We start from the raw sequence: 13,323 nt of genomic DNA, 5'->3' as shown, positions 1-13,323 counted from the left end.
TCGTCAGAACAGTTTCTGATTACAATTCGTTGCCTGTCAGTGTGAGGAGAATTAACTCGGCTGCTGGATTTGGAAAAGCTTGTCTCGACTATCTTAGCATGCATTTGTAGACTTGCAGACTGACGGGTTACTGCTCGACTCGTGGTACAGAGTTCAATGTATTTCGATATTTTTTTTAGTAATTTCTTTCGTTCGTAAATGCACGTAAGTTTTGATTGTGTCCTTTGAGCCCCTGTGTTTGATCAATCGAGAATTGTATTTGCCCTTATTTTGATGATTACCATTATCCTTTTTGCCATTTTTGTTTTGTCTTTCCCGAATCGCTATAGTAACGCCTAATTTTAATTTTAATTTTAACTATGCCATATATCGTGTTTTTTTTGCTAATTATCTTCCTGTGTATTGTCTTTAATGTGATGTCACCCATATCAAATGTAAATATTGTTATCTTAAGCTTAATCGTAAGGACATTTGTATAAGGATTCATTTCCTTCTTGTTCCTTGATTAGTAAAATGAATTGAATTGAATTGAATTGAAATGTTACCTACAATTTTTCAATCGTACGCCAACGTATTAAGTTAAAATCCCAATCTCCCTATTAAATCGATCGATTCGTATACAACCGAAAATGTGTATCACACGAAAAGAAATAAACTTTTTTTTTACATCTGATAAATAACATGTTGCTCAATCATTATCTGTAATGTTTAATTACAGATTTAAATTCACAATATAATTACACTAACAAAAGATCTTACAATTAAAACTCATAATTCGATTCCAAAAAAATTTAAACGCCGATGAAAAACTCATATCTTAAAATTGTGGGCTGTGATGAAATTTATATATGGCACAATAAACTGCATGATGCTACACTCGAAACAAAGTGTACAAAGCGACGTATTGGGCATGGTTCTTTCTCGTATTGTACTCATATACGTTGGTACATTAACGATTACATATAATTTTAAAAGTTGATATGATCGCTTTTTGCATATTTAATTTTGTTTCTTTCTTTTTTCATTCAAAAACTTGAACGAATTGCGATCGTCACACAGATGTTACATTAATTAAAGAAATGAAAAAATAATAATATAAAAACGAAAAATCGCTGTTGTAAACCACAATACTGGTTGTACCTTACTCTTGTTATAACGTCTGTGGGTTGCGATTGTGTGCTAACACTATTAAGTAAATTTATTTGGTTTTTTTATCGGTGAGATTGATCTGTTCGATTTGATGACTAGCGAAATGTTAACACATTGCGTGATAATATTGAATGCCATATTGGGACGATTAAATGTTTAATGACAAAATCGCTTGAATGCTTCATAAACCATATTTTAGCATCTTTTCCGGGAAAAAATCTAGATTTTGTACTTAAAACTCCGGTCAGTAATACTGAAACAAGTTTAACACAACTGAATATTAGTATTAGAAGTAGACGGAAAAGGCGACAAGAAGAAGAAGACATTTTATTTGAATTAATTTCACATAAAAACGTAACGTTTTAGTCAAACCACCAACAACATTTTTACTAAACAAATATTTGTTTTTCTTACAGGTAAGAATTTGCGTTTGTTGACCAATAACCAATCTTAATGTTTGTCAAATGGTAAACGTAAGTACTTAAAAATCAAGGAAATTCAGTTTAAACGAACTTGGAACGGTTTCTAGATAGCATAGCTTTGGTCATGACCTCCAGAAATTCATTATAATAATTTACAGTTTTAAAATGAAAATTTGATGTTTGGAGACTATGTCGACACTAAATGCTTCTAAGCCTACAGGGCGCTTCGATAATATTTTCCTTTCTTTGATCAGGTTTAAAGGGTAGTCTCATTCAATGAACATATACTACCAGGTATGGTCTAATGTTACCTGTCCTCCGCGATTTTAACAACATTATACAAACAATGACGTAGAAATATAATAATGACTTGCTACGTCGCCCTGCACCATAAAATACATTTTTAAATAAAAATAGTTACATCAAATTAAGTAGTAGATTCGATAACTGTTCCATGGTGATTCGGAAATGTTAAAGTTTCCCTTGTCAGATTTTTATATAAATTTCTGAAATTAATACCTACAGTTACTTGACCACTCATTGGAAAAGGGTAACAGTATTCTATTCACCCATTTCAAATTTTAAATGGAAATATGAGATAAAATTAAGTGACCCGTTCTGCGTATGTCAATGCGAATATTTGCATAATATAGTCGGTGCAGTGACACAGATTTTTTTTTAAAACTTAAACCAATACAAAAGTAAGACTTACAAAGTCATAAATTTGTCGAAAATATTTATAATTTGCATAAATGTTTACCAAATCTGTCTCTTAAGACAGCGTAGCATGAAGATTACACGAAAATTGATTAAATTATCAACAGCTTTGATGGCTGGATCAGTGGATCATGGATGTTATACAAACATCGAAGAGCGGGTTTAACGTTTCGGTCAAGGTAAAATTGAAAAAAAAGTAATCGTAAACGAAACTTAATCAGAAACTGAAAAGCGGTGATTCATGCATCGAAAAACGTTGCACGATTTTCTGAAGTGAAGTGGAAAGCAATGAAATCCATTCAAAAGGTAGCTCTAATTTACATTCCAATCAACATAATGCGACCAATAAGCACAAAATTAAGACAAATCGTAAAATGACCACGACAAAGCAATCAAATGTCTAACAGAGCACGCACCGGCCAACTCCCACAAATTCTTTTTCTTATAAACATTCTCTCTGCTGTATACTGACTGCATACCGTGACCCAAGTATATTCATGTTATACACGACGTAATGCTTGCTCCACCATTTCAATTAAACGTTACATCAAATATAGATGAATGAGAATTCCATTTTTGTTCAATTTGAAGAAAAAAATGTTCAGAAATGAGTTCAGCTTGATTTCAACGCTAATAAATATCGATTTGTTGGCATTTTTGTATTTTATTCAGTTGTAACTTTATAATCAAGCGAATCAAGCATCAGATGCAAGGCCCTGTGCATACTTCCAAAACAACTGTTAGGAATCATTCATAATTAAGTAAAGTCTGGTTGACACTTAAAAATACTCGCCGTAAGAGAGCACTGTGAATGATTTCTATTGCTTGGTTCTATTGGCTCGATATTAAATCTTAGATAAATTGAGAAATAAGTGGCCAGCAAAATAAAAGTTAAAAGGGCGGATTGAGCTTAGTTTTAACTTCACGAGACGCGTCTTTCTCGAATTAATTAGAATTTAATTTTGATGACAGCACTGAAAAAACGTTACGTAATTTATGAGTGATCCCTCATCTCTTCAGGTTATGCATTCAGCATCTGAGCAGAAAAACTTTACTTTTGAGCGATTTTTCTTACCTACTTTTCTTGTCTACTGTCCAATGAACCTACACCGTAGCAAGTTTAAAATTTACATTTCGTTTTAATAAAATCTGTGCAACACTCGTCGTAAAAAACCATGATGCAGTAATTGCTGTTATTCAACTTTTATCAAAAAAGTGAACGATAAAATAAAAGCAAAAACTGTATTATACTATGTGCTTTTAGACATTACATGTAGAATATAACATCAACTTCGTGTAATAAAAAAATGTTAAAAAATCCAAAGAATTTCAAACATACAACACATATCTGAACCACATTTACTACAAAATGTGTACAATAATAAAACAAAACAACTCAATTTCATTAATATTTGTAACACAACGAACTATTGAAAAGCAGTTCCCATCGTAAATATGTTTTCTTAATGGTGCAATTTTGTACGTAGAAAAAGAGTCTTTAAAAACCCGACTCTTTTTTTGTGCTATGTTTACGATTGTTGCAAACGCGGTAAACATTTTACCAGCAGCCATGTGTACAACACAACACATACACTTAATTAGAGTTGCTAATTGTTTTGTAAATTTTGGTCACTTTTTTGTCTTTATTTATTCAACTCCCGGTTATGGACAACTAATTCATTGCAATAAAACCAAATTTGTAATTTTATTGCCCACATTTGAAGTCGAAATGAATTATCCGCGCGATTGATGTTTTTAGTTTTCTCAGATGAAAATCGATTATTTTTTTCTCTCTCTCTTGCGATTGTATCAGTTGCAGCTGATATTTTTCTGATGTAATTTAGCACAGCATATATTTGAATGAAGTCATAAAATTGAAACATTTTTTTTTCTCGTTCAGATATTATATGTCGCCGTGGAGTGGCGGTGTATTTTTATTGAAGAGATTTGGAATTTTTCATTCTGACCAAAAAGTAACCGTTTCTCAATTTATCGTGATATTTTTGATCTCGATTACACTAATAAAACTCATGAATTTTAATTCAAATTAAAATGTTTTGAATGAGTTCATGACATATTGAAACAAAAAAATGTCTTCGTTCCCTAGTAATGCACAAAATATGTGGAGCAAAACCGTTTGCAGTTTACATTCAAAACGTGTTTGTTTACTCAACTCGAAAATTATATTTCTTGGAAACAATATACCCGTCAAGATATTGTTTTAGGTTCGTTCAATTTGCTACTAAGGAACAGCAAAAATTACCGAGTTCTAGTTTCAGTTCTACTCTGTTAACTTAGTAAAATTCATCTAATCCTCGATCATTCATTCATTCATTCGGTCAAATGCTTTCCACATTATTTCAAAAACTTTGAAAATGATGAAAACGTACATGATCTCACGTGGAACCTGTCATGGCATTTTCCTTTAGAGCTTAACGATATTTCAATTCGTGAAGCTACACTGCAAACATAATGGATCGTTTTGCAGAAAAAGCACCGATAATATGACTTAGCTTTGGCCAGTTTCATTCGAAATGTTATGTATGTCATGGCCCCTAAGTTCAAATGGCGTTTGCGCTGTTTAGTGTTCTTTTGTGTTTGTGCAACGACTCAAACCGCACAGACGTTTCGTTTTATTGTTTTCCAATATTTAGACATGTCTAAATTGTTGAATTGCATCAAATTATTTTTTTTATATCTTTCGCTCGCTGTTACTACTTTTTCAATTGCACTGGCTCTAATATTATGTACAATACCGAACGATGGGATGTATTTATCAAAGTTCTTTAATTGTTTCGCTATTTCTTTTGTTATACTTTTTTTCGATTTTTTTTTTTAATAAACGTCTTTGGCCACATTAAAACAATTAATTTCAAATGTAATTTCATTTCATGACCTTTCCATTCAGGTTCAACAAACAATTTGAATTAAAAGCAACGTTTATTCAGATAACAACAAAAAGAAACAAAACAGAAAGATAGAAAAATTTCATCAAGGAATTCGTTAATTATAATTAATAAGACATTTGAAAACACCTTTAAACCCGCCCAGTTGAAGCAATCATTTTCGAGCAGAAAAAATGTTTATTTTTGAAAAGAATACCGCACGAGATATACGAATAGAGGTACCACATGAATATATTAAATTAAAGAAAAAAGTGTGTTGGGAGCTGACACTAATTACTATTCTTTTGTGACTAGTGACACGGGCCACATTTTCACATTATGATTTAATGGAATATTTATTTTGTTTGTCCGTGCTTCCAATGTTTTATTTTGGACGAGTGGGGACGTTATTGCATGTGCATTGGAAAACCACTGATTTCCATTGAAAATTTTACATTTTAACAGACGTCAAGCTCACCAGGAGTGTTATGTTATCGGATCTATTACTTCTTTTGTTCCAACAATTTTCAAGACAATCTTTCACTTCACCTCTTGCATTCTGTTTTATAAATAAAGGTTTAGCTCTTCATATTCATTTTGAAATTTTCGAAATTCGAATTCCAATCGACAATCGTATTCAGGCGTAATCAATGAATTCCACTTGTTTCAGGTGTTATCGATAGAAGTCAGTTTTTTCGTTATGCTATTTCCAAATAGCCAAGCACACTATAATTGTACTTGTTGTATTGGCTTGTACCATGAACAGGAATTATCAAATGATTTTATCTCGTTGAAACTTGAATGCAGCTGGTCAGGTTTTCCGGCGCCTCATTGATAACTAATTTGAAGACCATTAACAGACTTACATATTCGGCAATGCTGTCATATCTTCCAATGCCTTACACAAAGCGAATATACCGTGTCACAGTAAGTGAATAGAGGTTTGACTAGCTCTAGTTTGTTGCGGTAAAACATGTTGATTTGCCCAAAGGCTCCTCAATCTGGCGAACACCTTTGCACTTCTATCGTTCACATCCGCATTGAAGTTTTGATTAACGTCCATCTTCAATCCCAGATTGCACACATTGTCAGAGTAATTTACTAGCATTCCATTAATAAAACGTCCGGCATCACTCGTCTCACGGCGTTGTTCGCGAATAGAGGATAGCTTGAGTCTTCCCAGCATTCAATATCAATCCATTCTACGCCCAAGCGCATACAGCATTAACGTCAGCATTCATTTTGGAGAAAGCATCTTCGACATCTTTTTCATGAGATGATTTTATTAAAGGAAAATGCGCAAAAAAAAAGATGAGATGATTTTCGTTGTAGGGAAAAGTTTCATCAAATAAAAATTTAGTTTCTAATGATGGAAATGTCACTTCTTGTGTGAAATTTACTTACCGAGGCGTAGCCGCGTTCCCAAGTATTTCATTTTTCAATCAAAATGTTGAGGTAAGGTTTCGCCGCGCCATTAAAACGACGTTAATATGGAAATGTCCTCAAGATAACCTTCAGTGATTGGGTTTGGAGGAGGCTAATTGCTGCGAATATTCAGACTGAAGTTAAAAAACTCCAATCAAAATACAATTAAATTTTTTTCGAAAAACATTTCCAGCTGTACACTGGCACGATGTTTCATAAATCATAAAAAACTGTGCGAAAAATGCGGCTATTTCTAATATAATAAAGCATTTTGTAACCGACACATTTAATGACACGGTGTGTGGTGTAAAATAAAGTTCAACATTTTAACTTGAAGCGATATTTAATTTTGTGTTTGTGTATTTAATTATACGTAGCAATAATACATGTACCGTGAATGATGTTTGTACATTACATAGTTAAAGGACTGTCATTTATATTTAATTTCTTAGCTCTGCAATTAAAAATGGATGTTCATTTTGCTTTACTTTTTATTTTTGAGTAATGGTTTTAACAAAGTGCATTCATTTATGAAACAAATTAATGTAAACTAAACAAACACCTTTTACTAGTTTATGTGCCAAACTTAAATAAACTGAAACGAACACGGTTGTAATTATATTTGAACGATTTCCTGAATATACAGCTTGGATACTCTGTCGATGTAATATAATTTACACACTTTTGTTTTCTCTAGGGTCGAAAAGGGCGTATTACAACTCTAGAGATGAAAAGTAAATTGACTTTAAACAAAGAAGCATGTAAAATCCATACATAACTCGGGATAAAGATGAAAAGTGTCGTTTTCCTGTTTTTACTCGGCGTCGCCTCGGATCCACAAAATACACACGAAAAGTCTAATTTTCTAGACTAATGGCTAGTTAAAGTACTAGAACTGGTACATCTACTTGTCTACTGCTACGTAAAGACACAGAAGATTGTTCTTTGAATCTTTTGTATTTCCGGTTTTCGGATAGACGAAACATATTTTATTGAAAACATTTTTTACGAGTTCGATCAAGACTCGGATTCAATAAATTATAGTCTTTGCATTCACTTCGGTACCAGGTACAAAATCCTACAATACTACCAATAAAAATGCAGAATAACAAGGCATCAGAACAGTCGGAGCGTTTGCTGCGACTTAGCCCCGTACAACCCGTAATCCTATTTCGTCCGCAACCATAATACGTCCGTAGCCCTAATAAGCCCGGAACCCTAATACGTCTACAACCCTCTAATCCGTCTGTTACCAAAATGCAAGTCAAGTTGGGCATTGTCAAATTTACTGAAAGTGTTCATTTTTAAAATTACGCATAGCGCAATTACGAAAGCCCGTACGAAGTACCTCTCAAATAAAACCAACAATTTACGATATTATTTTAGAAACCCAAAATTTTTTGCCAACTTTCCATTGGGTATTCAATTACCTCTCAAATGAAACAAAAACTAGCAAAATCGGATGAGATTTACTCGATTTATGTGCAAAAAACACTTAGGGCCGAGTAGCGGCCTTAGTCCAAGGGCCCAAATTTGAAACTTTTTTCGCCACGTTCTTTTCAGTGTTCAATTACCTTCCATAAAAAACTAAATCTAGCAAAATCGGATGAGATTTACTCGGTTTATGTGCAAAAAACACTTAGGGCCGAGTAGCGGCCTTAGTCCAAGGGCCCAAATTTGAAACTTTTTTCGCCACGTTCTTTTCAGTGTTCAATTACCTTCCATAAAAAACTAAATCTAGCAAAATCGGATGAGATTTACTCGATTTATGTGCAAAAAACACTTAGGGCCGAGTAGCGGCCTTAGTCCAAGGGCCCAAATTTGAAACTTTTTTCGCCATCATTCTATTCGGCATTCAATTATCTCTCAAATGAAACAAAAACTAGCAAAATCGGATGAGATTTATTCGATTTATGTGCAAAAACGACTTAGGGCCGAGTAGCGACCTTAGTCCAAGGGCCCGAATTTGAAACTTTTTTCGCCACGTTCTTTGCGGTATTCAATTACCTTCCATCAAAAACTAAATCTAGCAAAATCGGATGAGATTTACTCGATTTATGTGCAAAAAACACTTAGGGCCGAGTAACGACCTTTGAGCCATCCCAACAAGCCCACATTGCATCTTACCCAAAAACAATGTTCAGCAACTTTGTTCTACTCGTCAATACCTTTCATTTGATATATCACAAGCAGGTATTGCGAGCGTATTTCGGTAGATATAGGCGAAAGACTGAAAAACACCTATAGGGCCCTAGCTCTGGAAGGGCCGGCCCTACCATGCCCATTTTCGAACTTGACCTTACTTTTGTCGATACCAATCGGGGAAAAAAAGAATTTTGAAAAAAGGTTGTGATTTACTCTAGCTAGAGGGGTCACGGACGGACGGACGGACGGACATTTTTTTTATTGCGGATTTGTCATCTATGAACATAACCAAATGCTTTGCCCTTACTGGCTGCTTCCAATTCGACATGTTACAAACGGCATATTAATCTTATAAGCCCCCAGTACTTCGTACGGGGCTAATAATAAGTGGAATTGAATCTTTTGATCATTATTTCGTTTGTTATTTTATTTGTTTTAATGTCGGCGCAAAGCATAATAAATCAATAAATTTTAAATTAAAATGTCACAACGGTTAAAAAGGAGACTCTTGAATAAATTTACAATATATTTTTGGCTCAGCTTAAATGACAATAAACAATGTGAATCGTAAAAGTTGTTACCATACTGAAATCTAATAATTCACGGAAAGGTGTAACATAAATTTTAAGTGCGTCAAATATGTGTAGGTCACAATGATGATGAGATAATATGTTGCAAAAACATGTCATAAAAATGCTTGTGAAAATTTTAGAACAAGCTGTACAATCATACCGCTAGTAGAAATCGCAACTAAATATTTCAGTCTGTCGAGGTGAAACTTCTTTTTTGTGGGCACATGACAATGTTTTCGATTAATCGACATATAGCTTTTACGACATAAAACTAATGGTAATGTCTAGTTTTAGGGGAGTGAGTTGGTCAGCTTCTTTCGGATTGATTAAATTGAATGATCTAGGACTCAAACCCCATTAACACAGAAAAACAACTCAAACTACTACCCGAACCTAAAAGGTCAATTTTTTCAATTTCGTTCATTCACCGTCGAAATATATCGGCTGTATTCAAATTTTACAAGTTTTACAAACATTAAATTACTAGTCAAAACTTTAAAAAATTAAAACATCGACTCGGGAAATCAGTCCTTATAGTCAAAGTGAACACATAAACATCAATCCAATCAACTTAAAAGTTCGTCATCTACAACCTCGACATCTTCCTTCAGTTTTTCTTTCACTCTCGCTTTAAATTCATTAACACCATAAGACCACTATACTTGTTCACTAGTCTGATTATTTTTGCCAACGGTTGATTATATCCATAGTTCGTTTCGTAGATAACTTCAGCCAGTGGTCTCTCATTCCTGAACGATCGGTGCTGCTGTCTTCTGATGAGTCTCGCCTCAATATTCACATCATTGATTCTTTTGTTATACAAGTCGTAGGCCATTAGAGCATTTGTGATCTTTCTTACATCGCTCTTCGTATGGTTCCAGTCTGTACGGCGGAATGCGGTTTGTGTCTCCCAAAACATACATTACAAACTGTTTTTGGACTGACTCGATGTCATTGCTGTAGTTCTGTTGGTACGGGTCCCAAATAACTGACGCAAATTCCAGTTTTGACCTTACGTATGCATTATACAGCACCACCAATGCTCTTGTGCCAAACTGTCCTTTTGATACAGACTTAATAAAACCCATTGACTGTCTCGCTCTGGTTATACTTCTTTCCATTTGTGCGATAAGCGTAAACTTCACATCGACCGGGATGCCAAGATCTCGAACTTCCTGCTTTCTTTCAACGACGTGATCCTCCATGAAGTACGTAACGTAATGCGGATCGTTGATTCATGCTATTGTGATTACTTCGCACTTCCTCAGGTTAAACGGAAGCCGGTTCCGTTCGCTCCATCTCAAAACGTTGTCAATGTCAGCTTGGAGTTGTCTTAAATCAGACGACGAACATTTTATGTCATCCGCAAATAGAAGTGGAAGTGCAAATGACACACACTCCACAATGTCATTAACACCAATCAGGAACAATGTTGGGCCAAGAATACTTCTAGCAGGAACACCTGAAGTTGCTGTATAAGTCCTAGATTTGACATCACCAATTACAACAGAACAGCCGGCCAACAAGAAATTCAAAAAGCCACCTGGCGGTACTAATGCCAAACCATTTCATTTTCTTAAATGAAGATTCGATGCCAAAGTTTGCCAAATGCATTTTTAAAGTCACCATAGAAGATGTCGAGTTGTTTTCTTCTTGATAATTCTTCGTGTGCTACAATGGAAAGATTTAGCAAGTTTGTTTCTACCGAACGTCTCGGTTTGAAGCCGTGTTGCGCATTTGTAATGTTTGGATTAATTGTATCCAAAAGCTTCTGCTGAATCGTGTACTCATCAACTTTTAAAAAAGTGTTTTATCGATTCGTGAAAATAGTTCGAAGTTCAACAAAATTTGCTCCTGAAAAGAGTTTCAGGTGAGTTACACAGGAAAAGAGTTGAGAAGAGCATATGATGACCTTAGTTACTTATACTACAGCGATAAACTTTCTAAATGACCGTCTAAATCTCTTAAACGAATATAGAGAAATGAGAGAAGTAAGATAAATATGAAATTTAGACAAAGACGGTCATTTAGAAAGTTTATCACTGTAAAAGAGTAAATTCGCCTTAAAAACTAGAAATATTTTTAAATATTCTAAAATACATCGAACAAAGTTTCAGTCAAGGGATCTGACCCGCCCGAGTGGAACCTGGTTTCAAATGTTAATAATGCAACAACATCTTCAGTTCTGCCTGTTCAGGATTCTTCGATCCATTGAAGAATTACCTCGGCGTGAGGGGTCGTTCATAAATTACATTACACAAAAATAGTCATAGAAGTTCCTCATCAACAATAGTGTCACGCAAACTCAATAAGACCCCTTCGTAGGTTTTGTTTGCTTCTTTCGTTTTATTTGTCCCACACATATTCCACCACATAAAAGTAGCGCTTGTCTTTACGTTTCTTCAATTCCACACGGACGTATGAGTGAAACGACTCTCTTTATTCTTCTTTTGTTGACAACATGTGGAACGATTCGGAACAAATAAAATAGTAGAATACTAATAAAGTAAAAATCTTATTTGAGTTGATTTTACGTCATTAGTTTGACATGGTCACTCTGTCACGAAACAACGATACCCACTCTGTCACTACGTGATTTATGAACGACCCTTAAGTATTGGGTGAACGAATTATGCAAATTCGTAATACCGAGGTATCGTTTTTTTTAACGAATTAATCAATTTGTTTATTTATTAGTTACGTAATGCTACGTACCTTCCTCATCGAATTTATTTTTTGTTAAGAAAAAATTGGTGCCCAGCAAAATAAATATTTATTTACGCTAAAATATAACACAAAAATTCTGTTTTAAATTTATGTCTGAGAATTGGCGAAACCGGTTAAAATTCGGCGTTTTATTAATTTATTTTACTGACATTGATTTTACATACAAAAAAAAATATTTTTATTTAATTCGTAAATCGCTTATGAATGCTTTTAAGATAAGACGATAAAAAAAACTGAAATTTTGGTATTATGATGCACTTGTAAATCTAATAATGCGATGAGCAATGCAATAATTTGGAAACTTTTATTTATGGCTTTATGGAAATTAACAGGTATGCAGGTGAAATCACCGTATCATCATAATGGCAGGAAATTTGACGAAAAAATATTTTTGTAATAAATCAACTAAAAAAAACAACAACTGCGTGAGATGTACGCAATCAATAATAATATCGGAAGAATAAATGGTTGTCTTCCTTGTTAGAATCATAATGGAAAAGTTAATATCCAGTTTTTAACTCAGCACAGGTGGAAATTCTACAAACAAGAATTTTTATTTGTTTTGCTGTTCTGAATCGAATTTATGCGTAATGAAGTGGATCGATTACTGGCTATATGCAAATTCCGAAAAGCTTAAAAATTCCTAAGTGTACAGGAAACAAATTCATTTTGTCGCAACCATTTATTTCTGGGTCTACAGATCTATGCCCTTGAAATGAACGTGAAATAATAATTTCCATATCGCGTTCATTATCTGATGTAATATTCCACGGAACAGACGAATTTATTGATTTATTGGCAGACAGTCAATTTAAAACAATTTTCTTTTCAACAATCATTAAAATTAACGGCTCTTTTATCGTGCTGTAGTATGCAGAGAGGAGAAAAATTGCCTTTAAGCCGAGAATTACCGATAGCAGGCTGACCATAATTGATTTTTATACGTTTTGCGATAAGGATTTATTGCTGTTAATTCAGTTTGGCAATGAAATGTTCGAATATTTTGTGCATTCATGAAAAATGATTGTGTCCTCTCGTACCAAACAAAAAAACTTTCCGAACGTTCGGCTCATGATAATTTGAGCCAACGTGGCTGTTGAATAAACTGTAAATATGATGTCCTTGATATAAATACAACTTTTTAATTAAAAATTGGCAAATTTAGTGCTAAAGCAATAAATTCTGAATGAAATAATGAACTCAATTTCATAATCGCTAACATTTAATGGCAATTTAAAGAAAAATGATAAAAATAAAAGAAATCAAAACCAACGTTAAAAT

The 13,323-nt window shown here is 33.9% G+C and overlaps 1 protein-coding gene and 1 long non-coding RNA gene across 6 annotated transcripts in view; both read left to right on the top strand.

The window, feature by feature from the left end:
- LOC119071494 (mucin-5AC) overlaps positions 1-13,323 on the top strand; it is a 131,637-nt gene that overhangs the window by 92,512 nt on the left and 25,802 nt on the right. The window lies entirely within an intron of this gene.
- On the top strand, positions 206-11,787 carry LOC119071498. Its single transcript, XR_005086672.1, has 4 exons — positions 206-217; positions 1,688-1,692; positions 9,615-9,617; positions 11,641-11,787. It is a non-coding gene; the product is annotated as an uncharacterized LOC119071498 (long non-coding RNA).

Source organism: Bradysia coprophila (assembly GCF_014529535.1).
Source record: "Bradysia coprophila strain Holo2 chromosome IV unlocalized genomic scaffold, BU_Bcop_v1 contig_5, whole genome shotgun sequence".
In the NCBI taxonomy this organism is placed as follows: domain Eukaryota; kingdom Metazoa; phylum Arthropoda; class Insecta; order Diptera; family Sciaridae; genus Bradysia; species Bradysia coprophila.
Note: the sequence above shows the minus strand (reverse complement) of the source record. Positions and strands in the feature narration are given on the sequence as shown.